At 35.8% G+C, this 16,040-nt stretch overlaps 1 protein-coding gene and 1 long non-coding RNA gene across 3 annotated transcripts in view; both read left to right on the plus strand.

Annotated features, from left to right (window-relative positions):
* LOC126912367 (uncharacterized) overlaps positions 1-16,040 on the plus strand; it is a 197,679-nt gene that overhangs the window by 18,631 nt on the left and 163,008 nt on the right. The window lies entirely within an intron of this gene.
* The window catches only part of LOC118273548 (neuronal PAS domain-containing protein 2), a 79,519-nt gene continuing 69,002 nt past the window's right edge, over positions 5,524-16,040 (plus strand). For both annotated transcript variants that reach the window (XM_035590620.2, XM_035590697.2), the window contains exon 1: positions 5,524-5,728. The gene's annotated coding sequence lies outside the window, so the exon portion shown is untranslated. The remainder of the gene's footprint in view (positions 5,729-16,040) is intronic.

Here is a 16,040-nt window from a genome sequence, read left to right on the forward strand (position 1 = left end):
TTCTTTAGACTGGAATAAATTCATGAAATAAATCTCATTTCAATAGATCTTTACGACAATTTACAACATTGATTACATTTCTGGGAATCAACAAGTTCAGTGGTGAGAACAGAACAATGTTGCCAGTTTGTAGGTCAGTGGTAATAAATCTACGTAATGATGTTGTCAATTACATAGCTGGTGTTGCCCATAGCAAAATTAGCGTTATAACTACAGCGCACGCGAAATACTGATCTGCTTCGATAGACAAAGTGACTCGAGGCGAAGCCATCGTTCAGCCAAAGAGTTCGTGCATTGAATTTATTATACACAGTTGATTTGACAACTAGTTTTGCATGTAATTGAAGGGCTTAACAGATTTATATTCATACTGGCTGTTGCCCACGGCTCCATCTGAATCGAAACATTATTATTCATAATTAGTATGTCTTTTTTTGAGAATGGAAAATTTTAAATTTTTTCTCCAGAAGAGGTGAGAGGGAGTGTCAGACTTTTACTGACTAAAAATCACCCTGTTCATACTCCTGCTCTTTGAGCTGGAGCCCCGGTAGTCCGCAGCTCCGGGAGGTGATCCAAATCTCCGAGAGGAAGTCCATAGCTCCGAGAGGTAGTCAGCAGCTAGAAATATCTAGGAAGAGACATCTCTTTAGGCTTTCCCCTGAACTTTTCGCAATTTTGGGGTTGGCCCTTAATCTCAATGCCATTTAGCTGAATGTCAGTATTTCAATCAATGAAAAGTTTTATTAGCGAGTGTAGAAAGGGGTCCGTTCCTACCTAATGATTGACAGCCTGGGTGTATGGCTGTACGTACATATATCAATTTGGCCCTCCCTAACGTCGGTCCTAGTGACCCGATTTTGACAAGGGGGTCTATCGATTAGCTTTTAATGTGCCATGGTACTTAACTTTATTTCAAACGTTATTTAATATACGCAATTTAAATTATCAGTAAAGTATGATAAAAGATGATAAAAAGATACTACTAAGACGTCACGTTCCGTACGCGCCTCAAAGAGCCATTTGGGCCCAGTAGGGCTGATTCCAGATCCAGAGCTGTGGACTACCTAACGGGTTTAACGGGACTCCGGCTCGAAAAGCAGGAGTAGTAACGAGGTGGTGTTTAGTCAGTTAGAGTGTGACTAGCCGTCTCACTTCGCCCAAGACGGGAGAACTTATTGGTTGATTTTTCCCCCTCAAAAAGGCCCTCTGTATTATTCTTGATTGTGTTAAAAACAAACACACCGACTTTATATTTTCTTATGAACGGCACAGCAACAAAATTCATCGAATTATCTAGCGGTTGGATGTCCTTGTGCAAGCAGAACCAAGGAAATAGTAAACTGATGCAATCGCAACTTCGTGTGTCTAAATATCATTCAGTTCGATTAAAAATACATTGTAAAACGAGTATCTGGTATGTATTCGCTAATAAGTAATTACAGGAAGCTGAGAAGTCTCCTTTTATAGTAGTGCCATTTTTTTTAAACTAATATGTTATCTATTTAATAGCTACGTGCTTCGTTCGTCAAAGAAAACTAATCTTGGCTTATGTGGAAACTATAGTATCCTTGTATCGTATTTCATTTACTTTGTGTAATGGATCTGGTTTTCAAGAAGATATCAACAGCTTACTGCACTAACTAACTGAAAATCAGCGTAGGACAATATTAGATATTTATAATTAGTTTGATATTTAATAAATTATATTTATACTCATGCATGCGATTTAATCCCCTTCTGATATAGACACCCACAGGGCAGAAATCCACGAATTTATCTCTGTCCCTAGCAGTGATTATCCAGTCTCCTGTTGAATGCAGTATGTACACCTAAAATTATATGTTTGTTCTGTAATGTAACCAAGCAACACTTAAATAATAACTCAAAATCTCGTAATAACATTCAAACAAAACTGGACCTTGCAATATTAAGCAAACAATCAAAAATCGCGTAAAACTCAAACAAAAGTCCTTACATAAAAAAAAAAACAAAAGGTAGCGTAGTGACCCTGTATCGAGTGCGAATGAATTACAAGTGTATTGTTAGAAAATAAACTTAATTACAAAATATTAGAACTCAATTAACATCAATGAACTAATTATTTGTCGGTAGATCTGTATCTTAGGCCTTCAGTGTTTAAAGGAAATGAGATAACGTTTCGCACTCGCGGCGTAGTGGAGCGTGCCCTCAACACTATGTAACTTATGTCCGGTATTATAAGTAAAGGCTTAAACAATAGGGTCTTAAGATTTTGTTAAAGTTAAAGACTAGTATATAGACTTAAATAAATAAAGGCGCGCCTGATTTGGCAAGTGCTACTACCGAGGTTCTGCTGCAAGAGATTCGGTTCTTCTTTCTTTCTCACAGAATAAAATGCCGAGCCTAGATGTTATGTGTGGCATTGGGCATGTCTAACCAAGATGGAATCGTTTTCATATCATTTCAAACAAAATTATATCATTCGTTACTAAGATAATAATGGGTTAAAGCGTTCCTGGGGTTCTTTCGGTTTTTCGAAAATTTCTTAGTGGTAGTAGTACGTAGTCTGGAATCGTGCCCAGTATACGGCAATAGACTCACCCCCTATTACATGGGACTTATGACACAAATGGGGAAAACTGAGTGTATATTACAGTGGCATTACGTGCCAAAATATGTACATCTGCCTACTCCTTCGTGGATAAAAGGCGTGACGTTACGTTATGTTATGATATGGGTGTTTTTATTTTCCTTTTAAAATATGGATTTGATTTACATCACTACTAAGTATCACTCTGCCACTAAAGCTGTTTAATTTAAAATACTGTGTAGGTAATGACATTGGACCTTTTATTACCAACCCCAATCCCTTCAAAGTTAGCTCGCTACTTACTACTTAGCTATAACTATGTATAATATCTAAGTGCGTTTCTAGCTCCCGCTGCCACATTCATCATTTTCAACGAGGGAGGGTTTCAGGGGAAACTGTCGCGTCGGTGCTGTGAATGTTTTATTTTATACCTTATATTAGCCGATTGGATATTAGCCGTTTTGAGACTTTGAATTTAGCTCCTAAATTGAGATATTGAATACAGATTGCTGGTTAGGTAAGTGAGAATAATTATAGAAGAAAAACATAAGAAAAAGAAAATATAATGACTCTGATTTTTACTGACGAACATTGATCTCCTTCAATAATTTACAGTTCGACCGGAGGGAGGCGACATGCAGAAGTCTGGATAAATATTGATGGTGACTAGCTGATGTTACAGCATTTTAAACAGTATCTGCTGTTATATGATGGACATGTACGTTTCATGTGAGCTGATAATAATATATAATATAATATACTACACGAGTTATAACTTAAAACCCAAAGCAAAGACCTCCATGGCTACGTAAAAACCTAGATTGCTGTGTAGGCGTACCTACGCAATTCTTATTGCGTCAATCATTATAATTTGCTTACCTATAGTCCCAAACATAAATGTCTACTCCAAAAATATTCCGTTCTGCGGTTTTATCTTAATAAACAAAAAATCTGCAAATTATCACATTGTAAGTAGCGTGTTCACGAAAGAAAATGATCATGATCATGACCATCAAAATCACAATTCGTCATCGATGACGTAAATAGTAGCTTTTTCAGTTGTGCGCAAAAAAGCGCAATGTTTGACCACTAAGAGATTATGGCGTCATAATGTTTTGTTAATTTCAATTAACGGATATGGTACCTACTCGAATGTGACGTGGGTTTGGCGAACCGCAAATTCTTAACCACTAAAAAGTCGGCAACGAACTTGGAACTTCCTCTGGTGTTTCGGGTGTCCATCGTCGGCGTAATAACATTTTTAGGTTTCTATCATATTGTATAATAAATTATAAATGTATAAGTTTGTTTATTTGGATGTTTATCCGTCTATCACGCTAAAACTACTAAACGGATTTTTATGAAATTTGGTATACAGGCAAGGTGTGTGTTGACTTAGGTGATAGGATACTTTTTAACCTACGGGATCGCGGGGGAAGCCGCTGGCAGAAGCTAACAGTCTATAAATATGACCGTAATAAAAATGTATAGTTAATGTGGGAATTTGACCATAGAAAGTTTAGTAGATATAAACCTTAAGATTATACAGCACATAATTATTATAATCGTTTATTAATAAAACTTGCCATGTCATACGTGTTGTAACATTGGTATTTCATGATTAAAATCAAGGTTAGGTAGGGTACTTAACTAAATGTCTTCAGCCAAAAAAATACTCGTATTACTACGTGGGCCCTGTAGGGCTGCTGCCGCCCGGAGCTGCGGACATTTTAGCGGGTTACGAGGGCTTCGGGTGGAAAAGCAGGAATAGGAGCGGGTAGGTTTTAGACAGTAAGAGTCTGACACTCCCTTTCGCCTCGTCCAAGCCAAGAGTAGCCATTGGATGATCCCCCCCCCCCATTACTTATATCTCTTCCCCAATTCTTGGACTTGGAAATTCGAAGTCGTCCACAATAATAGTATCACGCTGACCTACCTAACGTAAGAATGACTGAGGTACTTAGGTAATAAGTATAACAGTTCCTATACCAGTTTTCCTCCTTGTTATGTCATCGTAAACCTAATTGCTTTGTCTACGTAGCTTCTAGGTTTCTAGGTTAGTTAGAAGTACGTACGACCTACGTACCTACTAGCCACTGAGGCCTTTGCATGTAAGTACCTACATAACTGTTCATATTCATGGACTCGAAAATAAAAAAGATCCAAAATAAAATTTGTGCGTAATACACTAAATATTCTGTAAATGAGACAACTCCAGTGCCAATTATAAATTATGACATGAATGCATGTCCTATAGTGTCTGCGGGCCGCAGCCCGCCGGTCGAATCCTGACAGCAAAAATAAATTACTGCAAGTAAATATGAGCCAAATATTATGAAAAAGATTGTGAGCACTATGCAGTGCTACGCTTCAAATTAATAAATTATTTTTCACTTTTAATACAATATTATCAATTCTTTATTAATTACCTATACTTCTGCGGCCCGCAATCCGTTCATAATTTGTCCGAGTGGCCCCTAGTCTTAATAAGTCTGTGCATCCCTGCTATAGGAGATATATTTAGGAGCTAAAGAATATTCTGGTAGGTACGGTGTATTTTATTTTCACCTGAAAATAAAACAGTGAACAGCGCCATCTAGATATTTATTTAGATAACATGGTAAGCGCCATCTTTTAGTTAAAGGAGTTACTACTAAGACAGGTAATACGATTACTTTGTATACTTCTAGCAAAGTTTGTAATTCGATATACGTTAGTCATTAAGACTTACATACAATAACTTAATTAAACTATATGAATTAATATATTTTTTTTAAAAGTTCCAAAAATTAGTATGCGAAATTGCTTGAATTATTATACACAGTAGTGACATCTAGATTAAAGTACAAAACTCCCAAAGTACTTAACACCAATGAAATGCTACTGCTGTTAGTTCTTTTAATTTCTACTAGATGTCGCTTTCATTGTTATTGTTTGATTTTCCTAGATAAGCAGTGAAAACATTTTAATAGTAGATAAATATTGTTTATGTGAGGAAAAAAGCTCCAATAGACTGTTAAAAAGTTTTAAAATGTAGTTAGTACAGTGTTAAAAGTGTGTGAGAGAGTTATGAACTCTAAATTACTTTTGTATAGTGTTAGTGAAATAAGATTGGATCTATTAACAATTAAGATGACTAAATACCGAAACTCTTTGAAGGTATGTGTAAAAACTACTTGTAAAACTTGTAATACCCACTAACATTTATAGTCATTATCAATGAACTAGTATTGTAGGGCTAAAGTAAAATGGAGAAAAAAATATGTAAGGAATTTGATGTTTATTTGGGTGCAGCGCGGGGTGAATGACCTTTACTCTATATTGGAGTGTAGGTCTATGGAGTGCGGTGCACTTCGTTACCATGGCAACGAACCCCCCGGCGGCTATTTGGGTACTTATAGGATACGTTATATCAATTGTTGAAACCGATATTGTATTATAATAAGCGTGTAGCAAAAAAATAATAAGAAAAATTACAAGATTTGAATTGGTACATTATTATGATAATTGAACGTACAGTGTAATATTAACTAATTTGTTTTATTTAAAATACCTTCTATATAGTAATGGGTACTACGTATAATATAAGGAGATACCTAGTAACACTAGTTATACAAAAGGATTATTTAAATCTTTGACTGCCAATAGAAAACTGTTGAAGGCAAATCCTCCGCTAACGTCGCGGTCGGTCACCGGTGACCACCGCGGCGTTAAACGTGTTGAAATATTTTTTTTTTCGAGGAGGGAAAGTCATCCTATGACTTCTCTCGTATGTGTGAAGCGAGAAGGATTGCAGATTCTTACTGACTAAAAACCACCCCGATCCTTCTCCTGCTTTGAGCCGGAATCCGGGTAACCAGTCACGTTGTCTGCAGCTCCAGATCGGGCATCAGCCCACTGAGCCCTATCTGTAGTGGTCTGGCTATTTGAGGCGCGCGCAAACCCGTCGCGCCGTATTTAATAGGATACTTATTATGACTATTTTCAAAAGGGCTATTTGATAGAATACACAATGGCAAAGAAAAATAAATAAAGAAATAACAATAAATAAGGACAAGGCAACAAAAAATAAGATGATCATTATACTACTGGGTACATAAGTAGGTACTTATAAATTGAACACAATTACTTGAGTGGGGTACCTTTCATACCATTGAAAATTAAAGGGTTTTATATCTATTCATAGGCTTTTCAAAACGAGGACCTTGAACTCAAGCTTATGTAAAAAAGAATGAAGATACCAGTAATGTAGGTACTAGTTACTGGGTATGTAAAAATATGAAAAAATTGGGGCTGATATAGGTCAATAGTGTTTCACAGATAGTAGTCGTTCATCCCATCAAAAAGCAGAAGTGGTATAATAAATTGACCGTTGTGTGATAGAACTGGATTGCCAAGTATCTCCACGGAGGTCCCCTATTTTAGAATCCTATAGAATTGTCGAGATATCTTATTCCATAAAGCTAACCTACTTGTGGTATAATACAATTGATACCTGGTTATACAAAAGGTACCTAATCAACCACGGACACTCAAGTTGACCCAAATAAAATCTGGACCCTCTGCCCATTCATAACTATATCAAAAGCTCATGGCCAAGCCACTATTGGACCTTGATTCTCTCCTAAATACATAGTAAGGTTTTATCATCATCATCATATCAGCCACAGGACGTCCACTGCTGAACATAGGCCTCAATGATTGAAATGAAATGAATTTATTTTTCTAAATAGACTATTCCATATAGGCTACAAAAGAGCACGTTTACACGTCAAAAATTATTATGTAAAAAAAAATCCATATAGGCTAGTTGGGGTAGTAGGGTTTTTTTTGTGAGGGGGGAAAATCATCCAATGACTTCTCCCGCCTTGGGCGAGGCGAGAGGGAGTGTCAGACTCTTACTGACTAAAAACCACCCCGTTCCTACTCCTGCTTTTCGAACCAGAACCCCGGTAAACCCGTTAGGTAATCCGCAGCTCCGGATCAGGCATCAGCCCTACTGGGCTCCATCTGTGGTGGTAGCGGTAGTAGGGTAGGGTAGTACTATAGAAGGATTTACTACGAATTGACCTTACTTTGTCTTCGCGTTTGGCTGGCACATTAGAGATCGCTGTTTTTATAGTTCAGGTTTTAACCAATTTTTAGGATTTACCTTGACTTTTCACCTACTGCAAGAATTATCAAAAATCCAAAAAATCTTATAGGTAATTTATATTTTGATCTATCCGGAAGATAAATTCGACATCCATTTTTGTTTAAGTATAGTTAATTTAGATTATATTAGTTTAGAAAACTTTTTATTGTACACCAAAAAAACACAAAGGACAAACATCAGAGATTGATATACAGTAGAATCCGGTTATAACGACTGCCAAGGGACCGGTGACTTTACGTCGTACTAACCGGAAGTCGAATTAAACGAACAGAAAAAAGTTTGTTTTTATATAACAGATATTAAAGTTAAATGCCCGTTTAGGTGATGAGCAGATAAAAAAACTCATTTTAATCAAAATAGTTAAATTAAAAATAATTAATTTTTCAAATTATGTAAGGATGTGTAATGTACGTACATAACGTACCGCTTTCTTATATGTAAGTGTAAATCTATTCTAAGAACTAAAAATTTATGCAAAAGACTGTAATTTTTGTTTGTTTTCTGGTTTCATTCGCGTTTTATCGCGTCACTTGGAATTACCTACAAATTCGTACTGCCATAAAATAAACAGTTAATTTCCAATCAGAGACGTCGCGCGGAGCGATAGCTGAGATAACTATTCATTTATTTCATTCTTTTCTATGAATTATTTGTAAATACGTCGTTGTGTCGTTGTAACCGGACAATTATGTGTGAAATTCGGTCGTTAAAAGCGGATGGTCGTTGTAAGCGGAGTCGTAATAAACGAATGTCTATTTATGCAAGTTTATACTAAAACCAAACAAATGCCTAAACTTTCGTCGCTAAAAACGGTTGGTTGCTATATGCGAAGTCGTACTAAACGGACTACACTGTAGTTAGTTACTCATTAATTAACTAATTTAGTTACCTTTCTCAATACACAATCTTGACACGCCTCTAAATAAATTGTTCAAGGTAATTGTGGCTTACGATAACGTCTGACGTACGAAGTCATAAACCTACAGTAACACAGCTCTTAAAGGCCAAATCGTGCGCTGGTTTCAACTGGTTAAATCCAGTTAATGTAACTGACCTACACTGCCTAACGTCATCTTGTATGCTCATTTGCACATGGCTCACGGTAACGCGGTTGTTTCAAAAACAGTCACTTGAATAATTATATGGTTGTGGCAGGTCGACAATCCTTTTGTAGGTGAACATAACATGACATGTTTTATTTCCTTGAGAGTACCTAATAAGAATAACATAAATATTATATAGAAGTTTGATGTAGACATATTCTGACCTGTTTTTACTGCAATCTATAGCGGAACAATAGGTACCAAAGACGTCGCTAATCCCCAACCCACCAACGAAAATCGAAGAACAGTTATGTATGCCTTCTACATATGAGGGGATAAGCCTACTAGTCCTTCGGGCGAAAATTGTTAAAACTATTTTAATTTTATTTAATTTTTATTAACGGCAACAAACAGCAGTATATTAAACATAACACATAAATGAAGTAGTAAAATAATAGATTTAACAAATACGACGTGGTCACAGACTACCATACGGCACTTTATTATTGTCAATCGGAAATGTTTTGTAAGCTAGTTAACTCCAGTTAACTGCTCGCCGTGGTGATACTTCAAATTCTACTTTTGACCAATAAAATTACTCGATGTTTGATATGGAAAGGAAATGGAAATACTTTATCATCCATATTCGGGCCCAACTTGTAAATAGATATTATAAATATGACAAATTCTTAGTGAACACCCTAATAAACTACAACTTAGCCATTGCGGTTTTCTATCATAGCAAAGCTATGGCAAAATGAAAATGATCTTGGTTTTAAATTTAAAAGCTACACATATAATAGGGATGATGACTGGGTCAAAAATAAATTATTACAACTTTTCAATACAATAAAATATTAAAAAATAATCACACTCTCATTCATAAATTTGATGAACTTGATTTTCTATTTTTAGCTAAATTTCTAGAAATAAGTCTGATATTTGACGTCAAAAACTTATGACGTCATAATAGAGTATTTCATACAAAGTTCGTAGATAATATCGTTTTTGACGTTTCGAAAAAAGTATTGAATTTGACTAGTGATGAAACATGCCTATTACACCTACGTAGGTATCTACTTAGGTTTTGATATAATTTTGTTTAGTACTTGTGGCACCAACTTTTAAATTATCAGTGGATAGAAACAGGCAGTACAATGAATAATAGTTTTTTTTTTGTTTTTAGTTACGATTCCAACCCTCACATATACATATATGTATGTACCTATCCGTTCACCAAACGTGCCTAGAGGTTATGGGAAGTGGGACGTTTTAAAACGGTTTTACACCGTATTTGTACACATCTGCCCAGTCTTTCGGGGATAAAAAGGCATCATGTTATGTACGTAATCATTGCAAGTTTCAAATGAATGCTTACACTGAATTAAATTCGATGCTCACTATCGATCCTGTTTCAATATAGTCGGTATTGAGTCAGTAATTATCCGTTTTAAATATCATTACTATAAGAGATTCAATAACATTACATTTGAAATAATGTTGATATTAAAAAAGCTAACTAAGTAGGTAGGTAGTTATTAATATTGGTGTTATGCATTCCTACATTTAAATAAATAAATTCAATGTCACGCCTTTTATCCCCGAAGGGGAGGTGTTATGCATTCCTATATTTAAATACATAAATGCAACGTCACGACGTTTGTCCCTGAAGGGGTAGGCCGAGGTGCATTACGCCACGGAATGCCGCTATACAATGTAAACCCATTTATGTTATAAGTCCCATATAATAGGGGGTGAGCCCATTGCCATATACTGTGCACAATTCCAGACTCCTCGCTAAATCTGAGATTTGTTTCCAAAAAAGGGAAAAAGGCCTGGTAATATTTTGTCTGACTCGGGAATCGAACCCGAGACCCCTTATCCATCGCACTTCCGACCAATCAACCAACGAGGTAGGCAGAAGTTTATTTTAAAACCAACAATATTACTTCTTTCATTGTGTTTCATTACCCCGCAGTTTCATGTGCGTGCCTTTCCCCTAAACGTAATAGCGCGAAGTTAAGACCAAAACCAAAATCTTCCTCAACTTTATACATAAAGAATAATACTTTCAGTTTCAATTTTCCAAATAAGAATAATACTTTCAGAGATTAGTGCATAGTTGATTGTATACAAAACCTTTCAACGATACAATAAAACTGTCAACTACATTGGCATCCTCTTCAAAAAATGATTTTGATGTTTTTATTTATAATAACTATCGTAAGACATATTAAAGTAACAAAATGTCACGGTTTTCTCAAGTACGTAGGTACATTAATGGCGAAAAGCTAACTAGTGCTACTGCAATCAGTAGGCTGAGCGACGTCGCCGCGCCTGAACCGTGATTTTTTTATTTAATTACAAAAAAATAAACCGACTTCACTAAAAAAGTTAAAAATAACTTTAATTTCGGAAGTCGGTGTTTCTCGGTATTATTTGTTTGTTACACCGACTTCCGAAATTAAAGTTATTTTTAACTTTTTTAGTGAAGTCGGTTTATTTTTTTGTAAAAAGTATTTTATTTCACACTTTTTAAAAGTAAAGTAAAGTCGGTTAAAATTCTCTATCTCAATAACTACTTTATTTATTTGTATTGTCACAGTCACTTAATTAACTTTATTGTGATTTCTATGTGAGTATGAAGTTCCATTGGCCATTTCTAGTCTTCTTCATCAGTTCCACCTCTTCAAAGGTTACTTTTTGACTGTAAATGCTTCAATTCTAGATGAATATACCAAAATCACTATATAGTTCCCTATAATATTTGAGGAGTTCCCTCGATTTCTCTAAGATCCCATCATCAGATCCTAACTTGGTAACACTGGGACCACCTCAGAACTATCTACTTTCGAACAAAAAAGAATTTTGAAAATCCGTCGACAATTGACGGAGTATAACTTTATTGTGATTTCTTGTGAGTATGAAGTTCCATTGGCCATTTCTGGTCTTCTTCATCAGTTCCACCTCTTCAAAGGTTACTTTTTGACTGTAAATGCTTCAATTCTAGATGAATATACCAAAATCACTATATAGTTCCCTATAATATTTGAGGAGTTCCCTCGATTTCTCTAAGATCCCATCATCAGATCCTAACTTGGTGACAATGGGACCACCTCAGAACTATCTACTTCCGAACAAAAAAAGAATTTTGAAAATCCGTCGACAATTGACGGAGTATTCGATGAACAAACATACAAAAAAAAAAAACATACAAACAGCCGAACATAGTACCTCCTCCTTTTTATGAAGTCGGTAAAAAAGGGGTTTGCCACAATCTCCATTCTTGGCAAGTCGATTAGCGATCGTAGTTTGAATGAATAACGTATATCAGAGAACGGTACTAAATAATAGTTTATAATAGGGCAGCACCGAGTAGTCCTTACGCTAGCATTATATTCCAGTAGCGAGTACTCAGTAGATCTCTCTAGCTTCTGTCCCAAAATCGAAGCGAAAGAGAGCTACTAAATACTTGACCATAATACTAGCATAGTACAAACAAGGCATTCGGCTTACTGTCTACTTCGTGTCATTGCCGCTTCGTGAACAGTTTTCATTGTGTTTAGCAAGATGCACCCATTTTTCATTTGTAGTCATTTGACGAAAGCATGATGAAAGCATGCATCCTTCACAAGAATTAAGCGGCCGATACAAATAACAATAAAGCTTGTATGTTGCTTAGAAACAAATAAAATTATACACGAAATTAAATTTTATTAAATTAAATACACCTTTCGGTTTTGACGGATGCATGCATTCGTCAAATGACGCAAACGTGGAAAATAGGTCTTAGTCAACTTATACTACTTACATACCCACGTGAAAACAGAAATGTATAGAATTACACTAATATGAATAAATCTAAGTATTCACCTAAAGGGAATAGTAATTATCTCTGTTCACTGAAGTGAAATGATTTTTAACAAGATCGCAACATCCGCGCAAGGCTCATTCTGCCGTTGCAACTTGCAAGCGATGTTTACTAGCAACTAACAATATTTTTAAGCTTCGCTACACTTCGAGTCGAGTTAGTTATCCTTTGAGATGGAGATTGTCATTTATTAAGTTCTTAGAAATGTATTTCTTATTATGTACACTATGTGCAGTGATGCAATTGTTTTTAGTAACTAGGTTCACTTTTGTGCTTTTAAATTAAACATGATATACAATATTTTAAGTATGAAGAAAAAGTTAGGGTTCGTTTCCAGGTTCCCGTAAAACATCATTCAGATTTCTTTCATGACTCGCAAAAAGCCTTCCAGTAACCAATATTAACACGATTACTTACTGAAAAATGATAAAAGAAGAATAATCCCTTAGCAGTACTTTCTTTAAAATTTTAGTTACATTCAAACGTATAAAATGATATGTGAGAGTAGATGCCAATTTCCGCATTACTCGGTAACGTCAGTAACCTGTCACCTTAGAACTCCTAGAAACACGGTCGGAGAAAGACGGCTAAAGAAATTCGATTTTAAATATATCAGAACCAGAATTTTCACTTCTGTTACATTTATTTCTTATTCTGTTACATGTTCATGATCATTACTCCTGACACGGGTAAAGAAATGTTGAGTTTCCATTCTCGAAAATTTCTAGCATTAGTGCCAGGAATATACTATTACTACTAATACTAGTTTAAGGTCTAATAGGGTGACATAGTATAAATATTTACATGGCAAGATCCTTAAAGACTATTTGTAAAATAATTTTACAATGCAACTGTTTGCTGTTCCTTTCTATAAACATAAGTGAGGGGTGAAAAGAACTCACAAATATTTTCGTAAAATATTCTTCCGGAGATTAAAGGCGTGAACAAGACGTTAGGAGTAGCCCAGATGTTGAAATCCCAAATATATAAATTTCTAGCTTTCCGGTTTGCAAAAAATAATGCACGATATTTTTGTTAGCCACAAATACTCTACGATAAATAGTCGAATTATTTGATGCAAACTTCTACCCATTATTTAGGGAAAGTGGGTGGTTAGAAAGAGAAAAACATAACCCTCCTTCTGGTGCAGTCGGGTAAAAATAGTGCCCTAAGTCACTCTCCATCCTCCTTCACGTGTCATAAAATCGCTCCTTCGCAACGTGAAGAAAGGACAAACAAACACATTATCCCATTTATAATATTAGTAAGGATTTATCTGACTTACATGCAAAGATAGAATAGATAATAGAATGATCAAAATATTTACCGTCTACCTTTTCACCATTGAAACTTCACTTTGGTAACTGAAAGTAGTCGTCTAGACGGGTGTCGTCTAATAATTAAAGTTCGCGAACTAAACAGCTTCCTACAGCCACGTATTAAAATTTCACATTAAACAAGTAGATACTGGCTCGAAACAAAACGCAGCATATGAAGGAAACTTTTAGGCTTCAACGCATTAATGTTTCGTAGAGAGGGCTCTGAACTCTGAAGCTGAAATTTCACAAAAGTTGAACGTAGATAGCAATGGTAGGTAAGAGAAAAGTCATTGCAATGAAAAAAAATATATCAACGAATAGTAAAATCATATACGACATCAATGTGAGTAGCCTATGTAACGAGTAGGTACATGTAACAAATATTTACTAAATAGATCACATAAACTAGTTAACGTAAGTTAAATGTCCTTACCAACTCTTTAATGAAACGTTTTAAACGATTGACTTATAGTGTGACGTCACTTAATTGCTTTCATGTGACAATGAGATTTGTTGCACTGCAAATCTTTTATCGAGTGATTGTGTACACTGCCAAATGATAGATCTGAATGTCAGAATGTCTGTCGAATTGTGCGTAGCAGGTTCATCAGGATAAACATGACATAGTTCTTATAAATAAACGTTAGACACTTTTTCCTTGACAAGGTCCATATCTCTACAAAAGTGGGGTTCGCCCTAATCTTTACACTTGGCAGGCAGATTGGAGATCGTAGTTTAAGAGAATCAAGTTTATCAATAAACGCTGCTACCCGTCTCTAGAAGTTCACTCCGGGTGTCGAAGATCGCGCGACGATCTCCGGCCATCGTAAGTGGGGATCTGCAAACGGCGAGCAAAGGTAGCTAGCTACTAGCTGCCCGACCAGAATCAGGTACGCGCGCACGGAACGCGACGCGCTTCCAATAGCCATCAGACTACCACAGATCGCGCTCAGTAGGGCTGATGCCCGATCCAGAGTTGCGGACACGTTACTGGAGCTACGGCTCAAATTGGGAGAAGAATCAGGGTGGTTTTTAGTCAGTAAGCGTCTGACACTCCCTTTCGCCTCGCCCAAGGCGAGAGTAGTGATTGGATGATTTTCCGCCCTCAAAGATAAAAAGGGTGAAACTCCCTCCTCTCTACTCAAGGCGAGCGAAATTATTGAATTTTTCTAAAACGTCTTTAAAAGTTGGTTCGGGCGGAAAAATAAAGGATTCTCTGTCGCCAAAAATTAGAGCTCACTGATTTATATCATTTGGTATCGAGGACAAGAGCCATGGCATAATGTTTTTCGACAACACTATTACGTATTCCGCTGCAGCACTTACCAACTTTTTAAAAAACCAAACTAAAAGCCTGAACGGCGTGCATTTTAAAAATAATATTTCTTTCGTACAACATAGCGATAGGCGGCCATCGACTTAACTCCAGTTTTAAGTTGATGTTTAAAAGCCTTTGATTTATAATTTTATTTTAAACCTAACGCTAACTTTCTTCAAATAAAATTGATTCAGTATAAAATTCAATACCAGAAGTTATTTTATACGATAATTTAAGAAAGTTTACATTGCATTTTGCTACTAATCAAATGTATTTCAAGTTACGTACATATTTACTTAGATCTTCATTTTCGCTTGCAATCTTATTGACTTTTCTGTCTTACTGCCGCACTTAGAAGCATTCAATGGTAACTTAACCCTCTACCTTTATATTTAGCAATTGTTTTCTATGCAAAATTGTTTCTAAGGTATATACAGGGTGTCCCTGAAGTCGACGTCCAACAGGCACCAGATGATCAGCAAGGTTCCAACTGTTATCAGAAAAATATAAAAAAAATTCTAAGTCCTACAGTTTTTAAATTACATTGACTTATGTGTTATCCACGAAAAAGTACACCCTGTGCCAGTCTTTTGACTCTTGTTGCTACAAATCTTTATTTTTTGTAATATGGAATCATAAATTCTTAGCCAACTGCTTTAGATTGGAAAACATTGTTAGTTTTAGAGGAACCAAATACTCTGAATAAAATTTTCACCTTACTTTAAGTGACTGTACTGAATAAATTATGTATGGCGCTAGTAGTGG

The sequence above is a fragment of the Spodoptera frugiperda genome, chromosome 25, assembly GCF_023101765.2.
Source record: "Spodoptera frugiperda isolate SF20-4 chromosome 25, AGI-APGP_CSIRO_Sfru_2.0, whole genome shotgun sequence".
NCBI lineage: Eukaryota > Metazoa > Arthropoda > Insecta > Lepidoptera > Noctuidae > Spodoptera > Spodoptera frugiperda.